We start from the raw sequence: 13,289 nt of genomic DNA on the forward strand, positions 1-13,289 counted from the left end.
TTTAGTATCTAATCATTTTGATGCTTAATATCATAATTATGACCTTCTATATCATTATTATGATTTACTTTTTTTCTCATATGGCGGAAAAAGGCTTCCATACCAATTCACACCCTAACAGAAAACGTTTAGCATGTGTAGAATAATAAAGAAAATTTGACTTCATATTTATAATTTAAGTAGTGCATGACACAACAATATACAAATTCTGGCTGATACGATAAGCCAATACTTATTATCATCGATAAACGCTGATATTAAAATTGCATACAATTTTGTCTAAATAAACTAAAAAATAAAACACTAAAAACTAAAATCAGTAATGCTACAAGTAAATTTATGCATCAAAACATCATCATTTTGATTACCAATATGGTAGAAATAATTGTGCATTAATTTTAATTATCTAATATTTTAATCCCTAACCCTCAGTATGAGCAATAAAAGAACAGCATATGTCAAAAAAGCACTTGACATTTTGACCGAAAAAGAATTCAGCCTCTAAAGAAAGACAGCATACATGTCTTCATTACTGTGTGGTTTGATTTAACATTAAAACAGACACACACAGAGGATTCATCTCACCGGTGACAGTTAAATGACTATTGGATTTATAGTCCCATGGTGCGTTTATACTGTAAATCTGCCCAGTTGGGAGACGGGACTCTGGTCGTTCGTTACCGTAATCTGCAGCGGCAGTGTTGTGTGAATTCTGATAATTATGCAAATCTCTGCCAATCCCCAGGAAAACTGTGAATGCCTATAAATAAACTCAGTTTGATGCCCTTGTTAACCCGAGAGATTCACCTTCACGACCACACCACCCGTCCCATTATCTGTCCCGCTTTATCCTGTATCTATCGTGCGATAAAAAGTGTAAAGAGTTGGAACTATACTTTCCTTCCGTGACTAACATATGAAGCTCCTAAAACAATGCATTTAAAGTGATTCATTGGTAGCCGAGTGGAGAGGAGAATTTAAGGGCCCATTTATCTCTGCCTCAAGGTCTTCTCTGACAAACCACACTGACTGCAGGTTCTGGTGAGCATACGTCCTTGGATTTACTACCGGCATAATGATCATGTTCAAGTCTTCGCCATAGTGTGTTTTATATTGGCCATAACGCATTTGGCATAGCTTGAAAGGATCATTTGCAGATGACAATGTATGTTGTGGTGACAAAAGGGAATGAAATGAGATGCTGTCAACACAGCTCAGCACCAAACGAACAGCCCTGCAGGCTCTTTTCCACGCACTGCAGTTCTCAATAAACCTCCTTTGCAGATCCGTTTAAGCGTTGCTACTGCAGCAAATAGATCTGCATTAGAATTGGCTCAAGTAATTATACTCCAGGACTAAATGCCCTAAGAGTATGGGAGGGAAATCATCAGTCAGCTATAGAGGAAGTGCAGAAAAACAGCAGGTTTTAGCACTGTGAAAAGTTAGTACCATGGTAAATTAATGGTATTTTAAAACAAACTCTTTTAAATCCCACATATTTTCCCCTGTTCCTTATTTTGCTCAAAACAAATTTTTTTGCCCAGTGTAACATTGCAAAGCATGCTGGGGACTGGTAATTCCTTGCCTGGACGAATTATTCATGTAGTCCCAACACAGATAGATTATGTAAACTATAGCTATATTTTACCACGTACACTGGTAAACTCTGAAATACACTTTTGGCAAAGAGGAGTCTAGAGTCAGACTCAGATGTTTTTATATTCAGGCTATGGTTCATGTTTGATATTTTGAGCTGATTTTATAACACATTGTTTTTGTTTTTCATGTGTTTCCTAGCAACAAGCGCATGTTTGAGTTTGCTGTGTTCAGAGCAACTTGAAAGTCTAGTGTATGGCCAGATTCCTTCAGAGTGATCACGGGTGAATCTGACTGCAGTAGATGTGAAAGATATTAATAAAAATTATGATATTTCAGCCAGCACACATACCTGTATTTTCTTCCTGTTTTCGGTCGAAGTCCATAGTAATCGATTGTTGAGTTCACGCGCGTGATCATAGGTACTAAACCTATGCGTGTGAACTCGACAATCGATTACTATGGACTTCGACCGAAAACAGGAAGAAAATACAGGTATGTGCGCTGGCTGAAATATCATCATTTTTATTAATATCTTTCACATCTACTGCAGTCAGATTCACCCGTGATCACTCTGAAGGAATCACTCACATTGGCTGTGCACTTGTAATGACACATCAAGGATGTTAAGAAGCTAAAAGCAGGTTTAAAACTTGCCCCATTGAAGTCAACAGGGTGCAAATTTTAAAAAGAGGATAAAATGGTGTAGGCAACACCGATTTTTGTCGTTGTTCTCTGTATTGACAGCACTCCTCTTTAAGCCTTGCCTGTGAAACTGTCAAAAATGTTGTAATATTTATACATGCTCCGTTAATAGAGTATCACGCTCTTCACCCTTGGTCCTAATTTCCTATGCTAACCCTCATTCTGTCAATACATGCACCTTCCGAACGTAGGTCACCTCTGTCTTCCATGTGAACATGGAAGGATCAAAGGGAAAAAAAAAGGAAAGAAATGTGTGTTTGCATATGAAGCAAATGCATCTTTAAGCAGTTCTGACGAGGTCCAGGCACTTTCATTTTCTCACCTATATCTCTCGTCAACAAATCCTTCATTTTTTACAGGGAACAAAGCGAATCCATAACTTAAGTAATTACCATGCAATCATATTCAAAGTTTTCATAATGCTGTGTAAATTACTCCCACACGTTCATCACTCATCATGATGAGCCTGTCATTGCTCTGACAGGAAGAGTTTTATTTTACGAGTCATGATGACATATTCTACCATACAAAAACACACTAACAATCTGTTGATATAAAAGTTTAATTTAAAACTTTATATATATATATATATATATATATATATATATATATATATATATATATATATATATAATTATATATATATATATATATATATATATATATATATATATATATATGGATAAATATTCATGGACAGCATCACAGCTCTGAATCAGCAGTTGCAGGTTATTTGAGGAGGTCAAAGGTGGTAGTTTCTTCAGGCTGTCCATTCTGAAATTTTATTTATTCCACGTCAGCATATTGCATTTTTAAATGACAATATAAAAAAAAACGACTTTAATTTCAACTTATTGTTTCAAAGCCAACTGTAAAAAGGCTAAGCATAAGTTTAGCTGGTCTAGACAGACCATACTGAATCTGTACCCATCTGTTACTGTGTAACAGTTTATCTAAGTCTATCTGCCCTGTTGTTCAAGGCCCTGATGGTTTAGAGCCGGGACATTGTAAAAATACAAAGTGAGTTGATGAAATGTGGAAGAAAATCAACAGATAGTGATAAAGCACCTCTCTCTCTCTCTGAGGGATGATTGTTAATGGAAGTTGTAGATAAGGACAATCAAGGTCTGGAAGTAAATCAACTGATCAGCAGTTCGGATCACACTCTTCACCATCCGCAGTAATCTAATTATAATAGATCAGTGTCATCTCAGTGCACCCAATTTTGGGTCATTCCCAATTTAAGGAATTATTTCTAAAGGAATTATTTTCTTAAAAGGGTATTTCAGAAATGCACCAGACTCAGGCACTTAATTAATTAGAGCTCGATTAATTAAACAGGATGGAAATAAAGAGCGAAAGTTAGTTATGTCAATTTGATATTCCTTCTGTAATTATTTTTTCAAACAGGATTGAATGTTTTAAATTGAGGCAGACACCCAGTACTAAACTAAAACCAATTAATAATTTTAATAATTTTCTCAATAAAAAATAATATCACTTCCTGAGGGATGAAAGGGTTGTTACAGGATGGCAAGTGAAATTAATGAATAATAGAATGTTTTTTATATAAGAAATTCAGCCTTGAATTGGGATATTGTGATTAAATAAAACTAATATATTTTTTAAAATGTGAGTTCAATATTATATACGCCACGGTACAGTAGTGGGCAAAAGTGATGTAGCCTAAAAATATTAAATGTTTTATACGTTATCACAAATAAAACAACAATTATGTTATATTCCTATAGGAAACTTGACATTTTCACCTTTTATTAGTGCTTGGTGTTAATTGTTTTATTTGTGATAACGGAATGAAACATGCCAAATTGTGTGGACATAATTATTTGCCAGGCTGTCATACAAAGAAATTATGAAAAACAAAAACAAAAGAGAGAACCAACAAAATATTAATAAATGATTATGTTGTAGTAGTCATGGTATATTAAAAACCATTGCCCTTTTTGCAAAGTGTGTTTAGTGTTTTCTTTTCCCTTTACATTAACAATAATTAAAACATATAAATATTTTCTTCATATTTTGATCATTTAATTGAACTTGTAGGATAAAAAAATAATAATAATAATAACATTTTGGTAATAAATAATATAATGTTTTTTATATTTAACTATAAATACTATAACCTAACCCTAACAGAAAACATTTTATTTTTACCAAAAATGTCCCCACATGGAAGAGGAAAAGGACATTTTGTCTTCATAACGTATGGGTTTACCACACACACACACACACAAACACACACACACACACACACACGCTGTCTTGTTCTAATTTTCACTGCTCCCTGTAGTCAATAAGTCTCTCTAGCTCTCTCTTCTTCTGTCCAGATAATGGAATCTTACAGTTCCAGGCCAGTAAAGGAAATTTACATTAATCTTTATTCTAAGGATAATGGAGGTAATGCTGAGTGAAGCATTCTAATGATGAAATTACTGGAGCACGAGAAGATATTGCAGGTATTTAGAAAAGAAATGCTCAAAAGAGAGATCATAAAGGTCTATTTACGATGACACTAACAGAAAGTGTCATGTCAACACAGCTTATTTAATTTGACACAAATGAAAATGACACTGTGAGGAACCGCTTTGCACAGTTCAATTATATTCAGCCAAAGAATTATTTTGAAATGAAGATGAGAGCAGCAGAAACGCATGCAAAAAGATGGTATAACGCTAATGCAGCAACAAGTCAAACATCATACAATACACAATTTTTCCAATATATTTCCAACTCACAACTAAACATTCACCTGCGGCATTTCATTTCAGATTCAGTTCATGCCTGGCCTCATAAGATTAAAGTAATGAGGTGAGCATCAGGCTGTAGGCAATAGAGGATTTAAGTCTGTCTATCAGGCCGACTCCAAAACAGAACCAATCTGTCCTGCTCCAGCTCCAGCTAAGTAACCCCATATACTGTAGTACATCACTCACTTCAAGTTCACTCTTTCCAAGATGAATGAGGAAAATGTTCATCCCTCCAACGACCAGGGAGACATTCATTAACTGGCAGATTAAACTGTTATGACACAGACACGTCAGACTTTATTTGATGTTTTGCAAAACAATCTTTATATGGTGTGAGTGAGATAAGGGACATTAATGCCTATATTTATAATATTATAGACTCAAGTAATTTAGTAGTATATCTGGTTCCACTTTATTTCGATAGTCCACTTTAGACATTCTACTAACTATAAGTAACTTTGCAACTACATGTCAACTAACTGTCATTAGAGTATTAGTAGCCTGTTAGTAGACTGTTAGGTTATGGTTAGGTGTTAGGGTTCGGGTTGTAGAAATAGTTGCCAAGTTAATTAGAAGAATATCTGTTGGGGGAGCATCAAAATAAATTGTTAGCAGATATTAAGCTGAGAGTCTATTAATACTTAAATGACTGCTAGTTGACATGCAAAGTTTCTTATAGTTAGTAGAATGTCTAAAGTGAACTATTCATGCACCACATCCCAAAGATGCTCTATTGGGTTGAGATCTGGTGACTGTGGGGGCCATTTTAGTACAGTGAACTCATTGTCATGTTCAAGAAACCAATTTGAAATGATTCAAGCTTTGTGACATGGTGCATTATCCTGCTGGAAGTAGCCATCAGAGGATGGGTACATGGTGGTCATAAAGGGATGGACATGGTCAGAAACAATGCTCAGGTAGGCCGTGGCATTTAAACGATGCCCAATTGGCACTAAGGGGCTTAAAGTGTGCCAAGAAAACATCCCCCACACCATTACACCACCACCACCAGCCTGCACAGTGGTAACAAGGCATGATGGATCCATGTTCTCGTTCTGTTTACGCCAAATTCTGACTCTACCATCTGAATGTCTCAACAGAAATCGAGACTCATCAGACCAGGCAACATTTTTCCAGTCTTCAACTGTCCAATTTTGGTGAGCTCGTGCAAATTGTAGCCTCCTTTTCCTATTTGTAGTGGAGATGAGTGGTACCCGGTGGGGTCTTCTGCTGTTGTAGCCCATCCGCCTCAAGGTTGTGCGTGTTGTGGCTTCACAAATGCTTTGCTGCATACCTCGGTTGTAACTAGTGGTTATTTCAGTCAAAGTTGCTCTTCTATCAGCTTGAATCAGTCGGCCCATTCTCCTCTGACCTCTAGCATCAACAAGGCATTTTCGCCCACAGGACTGCCGCATACTGGATGTTTTTCCCTTTTCACACCATTCTTTGTAAACCCTAGAAATGGTTGTGCGTGAAAATCCCAGTAACTGAGCAGATTGTGAAATACTCAGACCGGCCCATCTGGCACCAACAACCATGCCACACTCAAAATTGCTTAAATCACCTTTCTTTCCCATTCAGTTTGGAGTTCAGGAGATTGTCTTGACCAGGACCACACCCCTAAATGCATTGAAGCAACTGCCATGTGATTGGTTGATAAGATAATTGCATTAATGAGTAATTGAACAGGTGTTCCTAATAATTCTTTAGGTGAGTGTATATATGTATGTGTGGTATTTTCTACTAATTTTAAATAAATTAATAATAATAAAAAACAATTAACCATTTCATTATTGAAAATTGTCCAATACATTTTTTTATTTTTATTTTTTTAAATATAATTTTCATTATTTTAATTTTCACACTGCATCATCCCCATCTCCCTTCCTCTGAAATTTCATTTTCACAGAGTAACTTTATTGATCCATATGGGAAAACTTGCTAGCATGCTGCAAATTTAAGCAGTATGCCATGTCGAATCTATTCACAAGAATGCTGCACAATTCAAAACAGGGTCTTACAGTCCTGGTTTCAATTTTATTAACATTGTCTAGAGAGATTCCTTCATGCTTTAGTTTGGCCAAATACCATGTTTTTTTTATCTTTCCCTTGTTCCTAAATCCCTTATTGACCCTCTTAAACTTGAGTGAATCTTTTCCTGTCTAAGCCCTTATGAATAACATAAATTCACCTGTTCTGCCAGATAAAAGTAGTGAGGGGATTATTTCAAACTCATTTTCTATTCATAAAAACTCAAGCCAATAACTATCCCTCTCCCTAACTAAACCTTTGGTCCTTTGGTGTTAAAAACACCACAACTGGTGAATAAAAACAACAGCAGAAAGTAATGTAGGACTTATAGTGGAGAATGTACTGTCCCATTTAATTGCAAAGTGGGGCGCTTCCTACAAGGCTTCAGGTTCAACATTACCCATATCACCCCACTGTCTCACAGGAAATGTGTCCAACTTCACCTACATTTTAACTCTTCTATGTGAAATCTATTCATGGCAAGTGACTTGAAATATCCCAAGCCTGGGATATTTCAAATCACTTTCCATGAAAATGTCACAAAATATATGGCTTCTATTCAATAAATGTACTTCAGCAAATGGGCAGCGGATGGAGGTGATTAATTTTACATGTATAAATTAATTAACATTGTTAATTGAGAACATTAACAACGGTCAAGAAGATCGAGACCTCTGATGTAGGACAGGCCAAATTTCAGCATTTTAAGGGGGAATACAGACATCTAATGTGTGTAACTATCTAGATTAAGTTTGTTATAGTTCAACTAACGTATCTAATAGTTATTTTAAAAAGTATTTTTTTTAAAACATCTGACTCTAATCTACGAGTAATGGATTATGGGGACATCTAATTGTATGTGAGAACAGTGTTGCCCTTTTCAAGGTGCCTGGGTGTGCGTGATGTGAAAGAGATTGAGTAATTTCCAAGACAACATTACCTAAATAATTATCTATATTTTCTGCCTGGACAAACCGCTGATGGTGTTTAACCAAAGCATCAACATGAGTGGCCACAAAGTCACAGACTGACTGACCTTTTTTGATAATGGTGTCCTTCCAAAAATAAAGGAATCCTCCTTCAGAGAAGGTCATGATTCTACTCAACTGATAACCCTCATGATCAACAACTCTCTTAGACAATCCAAAGGACATAAGACACATTTGTTACCTGTGGAAGTTCAGCGTTCAGCACCTGTTATCATTTAATCAAAAGGAATGTCCTGAAAACTTGCAGGCTGGTACAGATAAATCGTTTTGCACCAAATAACGTTAAGAGATGAATGATGGATTGAGAGAAGGTAATTTCTTCCTGTTAGACCTTTTCAGCAACACAGACAACAATGACCTTTACCTCAACTTTCCCTAACCTTCCAGTCTAGAAACAGAACATAATGGGAAAGTGAGACAAGCAAAAGTGGAACAGAACTTCTGTAACACAGCACTTACTCTGGAATACTCAATTTGGAATCCATCATTCCACTCATCTGGCACTTTCACAACTTACTAACTAACATCCAGAGGACGATATCATTCTGGTTATTCTAAGCAAGTGATGCAGGTTTTTAATGTAAAAAAACTCACTGCTCTTGACTGAATAACTTTAATAAGGATTAATCATTTAATTTATACAGTGAAGACTATCCAGTGTTATTTTACATTTATACATTAAATTTATCTAGGCCCTATCTGAAAACTACTATAAATCTACCTGAAAAGCAATTTTTATTTAATTTGCATCATTGCATTGTTTGTAAAATCATTGTAGGAACACGCAGACTTTTTGGGACTTTAGCTTATTCACCGTATCCCCCAGAGTTAGATAAGTCCATACATACCCTTTTCATCTCCGTGCGTGCCGTAACTCTGTCTGACACACCCACGGCTAGCCTAGCTTAGCACAAAGACTGGAGGTAAATGGCTCCAGCTAGCATACTGCTCCCAATAAGTGAAAAAATAACGCCAACATTTTCCTATTTACATGTTGTGATTTGTATAGTCACAGCGTGTACAAATAACAAGGTCACATGAGAAACAGCCATCTTCTAACCGTATGCATACTGGGAACTAGCCTATATTCTCAGAAGGAGAAGCACTGCTACTTCTGCAGAGTGATTTACTCCAACTCTGAGCGAACTCTCTGCTCCTCACCACGGGGCTTCTCAGGTGCTGCAAGAAAATCACTCCGCCCAAGTAGCAGTGCTTCGCCTTCTGAGAATATAGGCTAGTTCCCAGTATGTATACGGTTAGAAGATGGCTGTTTCTCATGTGACCTTGTTATTTGTACACGCTGTGACTATACAAATCACAACATGTAAATAGGAAAATGGCACGCATAGAGATGAAAAAGTTATATATGGACTGGGGGACGCTGGGTTATATAAGTCTGGGGGATACGGTGAATAAGCTAAAGTCCCAAAAAGTCGGCGTGTTCCTTTCATTTGTGCCATTGCTTGTAATTTGATTATTTGTTTTTACTTTATCCCTGTCTGTTTACTTGTCTTTAATAATGTTTGAAAGGTATTAGGTAGTTTTGAAATCAGAATAGAAAATTGTGAATTTTCACTGGTGTCTAAAATTTTGCTGTCATTACTGACTGTTTTTGCAAAAACAATTTGATGGCCGCTTAACAAATATGTATGGGCAGTAAATCTAAAAAGTCACCGACCATTTGCAGGTGTGGCAAAAAGTTAGTTTTAGGCCCTGCTCATAATATTTAATCAAAATAAGTTCCCCTCCATCTTGCAGTGACATCTCTTCTCTGATGACATGTTTACTGGCGTGAGGGCGGGACAACCTGTCAATCACATGACATCACAGCAATAGCAAACCACATTGATCCAATCAATTCCTGACGGGCATTTTTTTCTTGTTTTAGAAGCTGTTTCACTTGGACATATGTCACAAAAGGGAAGAGAAGTCAATAATAAGACCATCTCTGGAAAAGACTATTGCAACTTCTGTTTCATGCTAATTATCCGGCACTACTTTCATGTCTCTTGTTTCACACTACGGACTCACACTGGCTTGTTTCATAATGCGACATGAGCCATCTTGCATCTCTGTTATTGAGATTTTTGTTTATTGTAAAAATGACTTCAGTGCATTTCAGTATTAACATTACTGTAATATTGGTGTGGTGTTTGTCTTGTTGCTAGGTCAATGTTTTGTACATTGTAATGGACTATAATTTTAGCTCAATATTTCATGTCCACATTATTATTATTATTATTTTGGTGAGTAGCGAGATAATGAACAGTGAGGCAGTCATTAGCACAAAATATGTGATCATTTTTGGATAGTGACCTTCGGACCCTATGACCCTCTTGTCCCATAATAGGCTATCTGATTAAATAACTATGGATTAAATAGGCACTTGAACTGTGAAAAAATTGCCTTCTCTCCACTTTTCTTATAAAATTCAGTGAACTCACAAGTAGTGTGAGGTGCCATGGGATCACTTCATCCTAAAATCCCAATGCTACAGTTCTCTAACCTCTTCAATAATTAAATCAAACCCTTAAATATACATATAGGATTTAATTCCCACTGACACTGCTCCTGATAAAATATGTAGGAAGAGACTGAATTTGACAAGATATGAGGTGAAGGGAGAATCTGAGCAATGCTTTAGAATAACTGCGTTAGCTATGTGCCGTCAATTTGACAAATATATGTAACATCATAAGCCTTCATACACTGTATAATTCAAGAAACAAGCCATGTGGTGAGCCAGAAGACAGGATTTGCACTTAATCGAGCAGTTGAGAAGACTGAAAGGTCAAGTTTTCCCACAAGAATAACCCTTCAGTTTCATTTCATAGCTGTCTCTTTGCTTTTGAAGTAAATCTGACAAGGATCGCAACTGCCATTCAGCTAAAAAAGAGAGCAAGATTATAGATTGAGACATACTGAACACTACATTAGATCACTGATACTTCAAAAACCAAGTAGATGAACAGTGAAATTCAAACACGATGAGATTTGACTGGAAAGAAGCTCTACTCTCACAACCTCTTCATTTATACATTGTACATACTTGAGTGACCCTTAAAAGGGCACAATTCTTCAGGAAATATCACCTTGGGTCTCAACAAAGCCGTGGAGAATCCATCGCAATCAAGCAGTAAATTTAAAAAGAAATTGAGTTGGGATTCTCAAGTTAAGGTTTCCCAAAGTCATTTCGAACTCTACTGCTATACTAAATCGGTCACAAAAAAGATATAAAAAACATTATTAAAAAAATATCAAAAGGTACAAGTAGACAAGTTTCATCAGAGAGAAGGCTAAAAGTACATCTTAATATATTGGTTCTGATGGTCTATAAAGTGCTAATTACGCAAAGCTTAAAAGCTGGCTGTCAAGTTTATGATTAATTGGGGAGACTGGGGCTAGTTGCCAAACTTTTTACTCCAGTAAATACTTTTCTATTATTGAAAGTCAGTTTCAAAGTCTTAGCTACATTAGCTTGAACATTTCAACCATTTTAGCTTATAAAAACACATTTGTGTAATTGACTTGCCTCAAACCCTCTGCGATAAAGCCCTTGTGACGAGTGGAAGCTGGGTTGGGATAAAAGTGAAGTCTAAATCAAGTTGCAGAGACTAGCAGTGGAAAGTAGTCCAGAAGCTCAAACTTTTTTAATGACCTCTCCTGGCTCTTCGGAAAAGGTAATTGGCTAAAACGTGGGGAGGAACCACCTGCTGGGAAAGTGTCGCTCTGCTTTTAAATGGAAATGCAACTTGCTGTTACTCATACGAGCACACACACCGGGTTGATGTTCAAAAGTGAACGCAGGGTGCCAAACATATATAGTGGGTTTCAAAAATATGGGATCACACTGAAAATGTAAATCTGGAACATATCATTATAAAGTTACATAAACTAGATATTCTGAAATTCATGTTTAAGAGGACCTATTATGCCCTTTTACAAAGTCTTGATTTTGTATTTGGGGTCTACTAGAATCAGTTTTCATGCTTGAATGTTAAAAAACAAACAAACGTATTTTTCACATATTTTCTATTATTGCAGCACCTCTCTTCCCAGTCTGACAGTAACGCTCTGGGGGTATAGATTGTACCGAATGTCAGTTTGCTTATTTTGCTCAAAATAAAGATTTATTAAGTCCACGTCATGCAAAGAAGAAACTATGTTCATAAGTAACAGGTTGTGAGCTTTCGTTTTCAATCACACAACTTTGCTATGCTGTTTGTGAATGTTCATTGGAACTATGGTTTTAGGAAACAGAGACTTGTTAAACTATGCTGATATCGACAGAAATTTCAACCATAGTTGGCTAACAATGCTTTTGGGAAACACTTAAACAGTGCTTGGGAAACAATGCTTTTGGGAAACCCATTTATTTTCTGTCTCTATGAAGCCTCTCCATCCGAAAAGAACAATATGCTCTAATTGCCCTTGCCACTTTTTTTGGGTTTTGTCTTGGGCAGAAATTATTTTAATGAGGATTGAGGAATATTGTGACGTGTGTTCCTGGAAGAAATCTCATGACGAAAATCGAGGCGTTTCAGGGAGTTCAGAAACAGTGCTTACTTTGAACAACTCCCTTTGGAGTGACTTTGTAACTTTGCAGATCGTTTTAATGCTCAAACAACAACATTACACACTAAAGAAGTAAAAAATGTAAAAAAGTATAATGGGTGCTCTTCAATGCTGATATTATAATTTGCATTGAAAAAAAATTTATGTCAGACCTTTGAGCCCCAGTTTCTATATATGGGAAACAATAGCTTTAGTTAGTAACATTGCAAACCATTGATTCCCTCTTTGATTTCCAATTTCTGCAGCTTGCACCTCACCAAAGATTTCTCACTTTAATGCTTTAGCACAATCTCACTCCAACACACTCTCCCTTAAATGGTTAGTTCATCCAAAAAATTAAATTCTGTCATTAATTACTCTCCCTCATGTTGTTCCAAACCCATAAGACCTTCGTTCATCTTCAGAACACAAATGAATATATTTTTAATGAAATCTGAGAGCTTTCTGTCCCTCCATTGGCAGAAACGTCATTGCAACTTTCAAGGCCCAGAAAGGTAGTAAAGACATTGTTAAAATAGTCCATGAAACTACAGTGGTTCAACCTTAATATTACAATGTGACGACAATACTTTTGTGCACAAAAAAAAAACCAAATAACGACATTATTACGATATTACTAATGACA

The sequence above is a fragment of the Scardinius erythrophthalmus genome, assembly GCF_964197995.2.
Source record: "Scardinius erythrophthalmus genome assembly, chromosome: 22".
Classification (NCBI taxonomy): domain Eukaryota; kingdom Metazoa; phylum Chordata; class Actinopteri; order Cypriniformes; family Leuciscidae; genus Scardinius; species Scardinius erythrophthalmus.